At 51.1% G+C, this 6,239-nt stretch overlaps 1 long non-coding RNA gene across 1 annotated transcript; it reads left to right on the top strand.

Moving 5' to 3' along the window:
* The first annotated feature begins 526 nt into the window (after positions 1-526).
* On the top strand, positions 527-2,115 carry LOC142364596 (uncharacterized). The gene is made up of 3 exons (XR_012766306.1): positions 527-666; positions 1,352-1,520; positions 2,011-2,115. It is a non-coding gene; the product is annotated as an uncharacterized LOC142364596 (long non-coding RNA).
* Positions 2,116-6,239: the final 4,124 nt, after the last annotated feature.

Below are 6,239 nucleotides of genomic sequence, written 5' to 3'. Positions count from 1 at the left end.
TCACATCGCTGCTGTAACAAATGTAGTTACAGTAGAAGACCAGGCATTATTGATTCCAGTAAGGAGCACCATCTGCAGTCAGTGCTTTGCTTGATGTAAACTTAAGGCAGATGAGAGAACTTGCTGCTGCTCTTCCTGCTGGCTTTATATCTTTTGGTGGTTCACCCCTCCCCTTTCCCAGGGGAACGTGGGAAGGGTGGTGGGCGAGGCAGGGAGTATATGAGCCGCAGCTGCTGGGAGGGGAGCTCATTCCACTCCTGACTTTCTTTGGTCTTAGAGCTCTGCTCTTCCTTCAGTCAGTTACAGCTTTTGAGCTAAGCTACTCAGGGAGATGCATTTTGATATTTAGAGAAGTAGAGGTCTGTGTTTGAGGTAGGACTTCAAGGAGAAGTCAAGGCTCGGCAACGGATCTGGTACAGAGTACATTTGACCACAGCGTTTTTCTTCAGGTCAGTAATTTTTTATTCAGAGTTTGTGGGTGGTGAGATTGTTTAATAGTACGTGTTGTTCTCTTTATTCTAGGTGTATTATGCTTTCCTGGAACTCCTGACTTGATTGAAGATGGAACATTGCATTTTTTTCACTAGTGGCGCTGTTTACTGTGTAACTTGCTGGTACCGCATCTCTTAATCAGATTGACAATGGCATTGTCTGGTAGGGGTTAAGGTGAGCATCTTGCACACATTTGTGTAGAGACTGAGCATTTCTTAAGCAAGCGACAGGGTTGTGACACATAGTGTCTTTGAGAGCATGGGACAGCTCATTACCTTTACCAATTGCTCAGTGGACCGTGTCACCCCTGGAAACTTTGCAGCTTGTGGCGGGCCCCTCATAAATTGTAAGCATTGGGGCTTTGCTTACTTTGTGGTCCTGTAGCCGATCCCCGAGGCTGCGGGAAGGCGTAATGTGGGAGATGCCCACAGAACGCAGGGCATGGTTTGGAAGAAAGGCTCCCGAGGAGTGGCCGATGCAGGGGTTTCAGGGGTGCAAATACAGGGAAGCGGCTGTCGGGAGGGTCGTGTGGCTTCTTCTTTGCCAGTTCAGGAGAAGAGGAGTTTCTAAAGCGTTGAGATAGGGGGATGGTTGAGGAAGCGAGGAGGGCTTATCGGCTACTCTCAGTTCAGTTTTGCAGTCGCCATGGGACATCGGTGAGGTTTGTTTGGTTTGAGTCTCTCTGCAGCTGACGGGGAGCTATGACAAAGACACAAGAGATGAAGCGCAAACCCTCCAGGCCTCCGCATCTGAAGACGGAGGGCTGAACGTCAGGCCTTTGAACCTCAAAGGTGTTAAGGCTTGTACGTGAAGAGCTTAATGTTCTTGTGCATTTGATTTTGTTTTTTTCTAACAACAGGCTGTAGTTGGAATCTAGGTGGTATTTCTGAATGGAAACAAGACCTCTGGAATTCCTAAGCTATTGGTCAGCATTGGGGTGACTTCTACAATATGTTTTTTGCACATGCGGAGGACGAGCCGTGCGCCAAAGGGTGATGGAGGAGAGGCGAGCGGAGCGTCGTAAGAAGGTGGGTTCGCATGTGATGTCGGAGGGACGATGTGACCGGTTGCTATAGGACTAGCTTTTAGGTTTTGATTTGTGGGTGTTTCTTTTTAATTTTGAAGGTGCAAAGCGGGTTTACGGGCAGCAGAGGTGACTTGGGCAAGGTGAGCCGTGACTAGCGGCCTGCAGTAGCAGTTATTGTTCAGGTGTCTTATTGTCGGTGAAGCTACAAGCTTTTGCAAGGGTCCTTGGCATCGGACCGGCGTTTGAGGTGAGCCAGGGCATTAGCGAGGAGGAGCATGGGGCGGATGATTTCTCAGCAGTGCAACGGTAATTTTGTGTCTCTTGGTATCTTGGGTTGTCAAGAGCAATGAGGACCACAGCGTCCCATTCTGGACCCAGCAGGTGAGCAGAGAATCCCGGTGCTTCTGAGGACGGGGATGTTGTAGAAGGTGTTGCGTTGGCCAGCGTGATGCTTACTGTGAGAACTGTTTGTGGGTTTTCTTTTTTTGCAGAGGAGGAAGCGGAACCTGGCGACTGCAGGAGCATCCCAGATATCCGATGCGTTTTCTGACGAGGATGGGTTTAGAGCCGTGTCCCTCTGAAAGCAAAGTGGAGAGATCGGGGCCCGGGGAGGGTCTGGAGGGAGGGGACCACGGTTGGGCATCACAGGGAGGGCTTGTGAAGTTAGCACAGGGGAGCGGGCCATCCCGGAACAGGCCCCTTTGGGCCAGTAAAGGGAAGGGGTTTCTCTGAAGCCCCGGCGGGCAGGGCAGTTCCAGCCTGTGTCTGTGGTGTTGTGTTGTTTGTGTGGTCCGTCTTATGTGTTGTAAAAATTACCTGGGTCTCCAGTTCTTCATTGGTCTTTGTGCTCAACGAGCACCTTAGGCACATCAGGTGCCATCCCTAGGGTCTCGAATGCCTCTGGTCAGTGACATATTGTCAATTGGGCGATTCTTTTATTTCCCTGTGAGCGTTAAGTGTGGATCGGTGTCACATCTCGCAAGTCTCTGGTTGGTTCTCATTTGCGGTGTCATTCCTGGGCTGCATCAGCCGCTCTTCTCTCTGCCGGTCCATTTTCATGGATGGTGGGACTTCTTCCCTGCATCCTTACGTTCTTAGGTCTTGAAGCCGGGCTTCTCGTGCATCCATGATCTCTGTGTTGACCGTAACTTCTTGTAAGGGCCTCTTGCGTTGTCTGTTTTTCTGGGGGTGCCATAGCACCTCCTTGCTCTGGGCCGTCGCGGCCCCGTAGGTCTTCTTGCCCGACAGCATCTCCCGTCGGGGAGTCATTCTTCTTGTGGAGGAGAGTTTTCTCTCTTCTTTGAATCACATTGTTTGTGGTGGTGTGTGTACCGTTGGTCTGTGCCTGTGTGTTGGCTTGGAGCTGCTCTGTCCAGGGGTGTAAAGTCAGGGGTAGGAGGAATAGCGATAGGAAGCTGCGGTGAATATGTCAATAGGCCTAGACTGTTGCGGCAGAGGTTGGGCAGCGAGCTCGCAGGGAGCAGCCATCGGCAGGCTGCGTGGTCTGTCATTTGAACGGTGGTTAGAGGAGGTGCTGGGAGCTGCGTGGGGAGGGGTCGATCGGCGACAGCAAAGGAGCTTGAATCTGGACAGCGTTCTGGCTTGTGTGTGCGGGGCTTGAAGTCTGGCCCTTTTCATTTATTTAGTGGCAGGCTGCAGTTGCACTGTAGATAGTATTCCAAAACGGAATCAATACATCTGGAACAGTTAATGGCCTGAGCAGCATCCAGGTGACTTTTTCAATGTTTTTTTTCAGATGTCAGGGGACAAGATGAGCACAGAGGACCAATGGAGGCATTGAACAGACTGATCTATGAAGGCGGATGGGTGCATAGCGTCAGAGGGAGGATGCGTTTGGTGGCTATGTGACTGCATTATGGTTGGTGGTTTTTCCCTAATGTTGTAGGCGCAAAGAAACAAGCGAAGGAGGATATGGGCACCAGTGGTGCCTCGGTCAAGGAGAACAATGAGTAGTAGGCTACAGTAGCAGTTATTGTTCTGGTAGGGTGTTGTCATTGAAGTTATCAACATCCCTTATTTGTGGTTTTTCAGGTGGTACCAGAGCCTTGAAGTGACAACACGTGAACGGCAGGGGCGACACAGGCAAGCAGCCAAGGTGAAGGAGCAGGAGATGGGAATCGGTGCGGGCAGGCTGCAATTTTGGTAGTATCTCAGCATGTGTCTTCTACTTTGTTTTCTTTGCAGGTGTCACACGGTTTCAGACACGCAAAGCAGCATGCTGACAAGAGATCTGACAAGGTGAGGCTGGCATGGGTCGGATCAGTGTCTCGGAGCAAAGTATCATACGGCACCTCAATGACACGTATTTCTTTTGGTTTTGCAGGGGCTGTGTGGCCCGCCTTTGGCATCGGACCAGCGTTTGAGGTGAGCTGGGGTGGCGGTGAGGAGGCGCCTGGGGCAGGTGATTTCTCAGCTGTACAACGGTAATTTTGTGTCTCTTGGTATCTTAGGTTAGCGAGAGCGATGAGGGCCGCAGCGTCCCATTCTGGTCCGAGCAGGTGAGCGGAGAATCCCAGTGCTTCTGAGGGGGATGCTATGGATGATGTTGGTGTTGGCCGGCATGATGTTTACTGTGTGTGGTTTTTTTTTTTTTTTTTTTTTGCAGAGAAGGAAGCGGAACCTGGTGACCGCCGGAGCATCCGGTTAGCTGATGCGCATTCATGTTGAGCATGGATTCAGACCCTGGACCCTCTAAAAGCTAAGTTGAGGGACTGGGGAGGATCTGGAGGGAGGGGACCATGGTTGGGCATCACAGGGAGGGCTTGTGAAGTTAGCATAGGGGAGAGGACTCCGCAGGAGCGGGCCCCTTTGGGCATGTAAAGAGAAGGAAGGGGTTTGTCTTCAGCCCAAGTGGGCAGGGCAGTTCCAGCCTGTGTCTGTGGTGTTGTGTTTGTGTCGTCCGTCTTCTGTGTCTTAGAACTTACCAGGGTCTCAACATCCTTGTTGTTCTTCACAGTCATGGAGCACATTATGCACATCAGGCACCACCCCTGGGGTCTTGAATGCCCATACTCATCGGCCCAGTGCCAATTGGGCGTGTCTCTTCTTGCCTTAGAAGCGTAAAGCATGGATTGATCTCGCGCCTCAGAAGTTTCTAGTCGGTTCTCTTTTGCGGTGTTCCAGGCTGTGCCAGCAGGTCTTCTCTCTACCGGTCCATTGTCATGGACTGTGGGACTTGTTCCCTGCATCCTTACCATCTTAGGTCTTGAAGACGGGCTTCTTGCACATCCATCGTCTCCATTTTGACCGTAACTTCTTGTAAGGGACCATTGGGTTCTCCTGTTTTTCTGAGGCTGCTGTGGAGCCTCCTCGCTCTGGGCTATTGCAGCCCTGTCGGTCTCCTTGTCTGACAGCTGCTCTGGTCCAGCAGTCATTGTTCTTGCGGAGAGTTTTCTCTCTTCTTTGAATTCCATTGTTTGTGGTGTTGTGTGTAATGTTGGTCTGTGCCTGTGTGTGTTTGGCTTGGAGCCGCTCCGCCCAGTGGCGTAGAGTCAGGGGTAGGTGTCATAGCGATAAGAGGCTGTGGTTAATAGGTCGACAGGCCTAGACTATTTAGGCAGAGGCTGGGCAGTCAGCTTGAATGGAGCGGCCATCAGCAGGCAGTGTGGATTCTCATTTCAACAGTGTTTTACAGAGATGACTGGAGTTGTGTAGGAGGGGCTGATTGACGGCAGCAAAGCGGATTGAATCTCAAAAGTATTCAGGCTTCTACGTGTGGGGTCTAAAGTTTTGTCCTTTTTACATTGTTTTTTCTTAATGGCAGTCTAGAGTTGGCCTCTAGATGATATTCTGAAATCAAGCGATAGAGCTGGACTCTAAGCTCTCGGTCAGCCTTTGGGTGACACATTTATTACTTTTTTGCAGTTGCCTGTGGACAAGATGGGCACCAAAGAGCCATGGAGGTGGCGAGACGTGCGCCAAAAGAAGGTGGGTTGGTGCGTGACGTCGAGGGAAGACGTGACCAGTGGCTACATGACTCCACTTAGCTGGTGGTTTGTGTGTTATTTTGAAGGCGCAAAGGAATAAGCGCAGTGAGATATCGGCGCCAGCGGTGACTTCAAGGTGAGCTATGACCAGTGGGCTGAAGTATCAGTTACTTTTCAGGAGTCCTATTGTTGGTGAAGCTATAAGCGTCCTTTGTTTGTGTTTCGTAGATGGTACCTAAGCTGCAGCATGGCAACACGTAAATGGCAGAGACAACACGGGTGAGCAGCCAAGGTGTAAAGGCTGGGAGATGGCAGTTGGTGTGGGTAGACTGTGTGCTTTTGGGCAGTATCTCAGTATGTGTCTCTTTGCTGTGATTGTTGCAGATACCGCATGCAGACTCGGAGGGGCATGGCAACATGCTGACCAGAGGTCTGAGAAGGTGAGACAATTGTGTGCCGGGTCAGTGTGCAAGAGAAAATTATTGTGCAGCAACTCAGTGAAGCGTATCTCTTTTGGTTTTGCAGGGGCTGTGTGGGTTGCTTTTGGCATTGGATAAGCTCTTGAGGTGAGCCAGGGTGGCAGTGTGGGGTGGGTGACTTCTCACGGGCGCAAAAGTAATTTTGTCTCTTGGTATCTGAGCTAGCAGAAACGATCATGGCTGCAGCGTCCGACTCTGGAAGGAGCAGGTGAGCAGAGCACCCGGGTGCTTCTGAGGAGGCGGTTGTTGTGGAAGAGGTTGGTCTTGGCCAGTGTGATGCTTCCTGTCAGCACT

The sequence above is a fragment of the Opisthocomus hoazin genome, chromosome 27 (assembly GCF_030867145.1).
Source record: "Opisthocomus hoazin isolate bOpiHoa1 chromosome 27, bOpiHoa1.hap1, whole genome shotgun sequence".
NCBI classification, from domain to species: domain Eukaryota; kingdom Metazoa; phylum Chordata; class Aves; order Opisthocomiformes; family Opisthocomidae; genus Opisthocomus; species Opisthocomus hoazin.
Note: the sequence above shows the minus strand (reverse complement) of the source record. Positions and strands in the feature narration are given on the sequence as shown.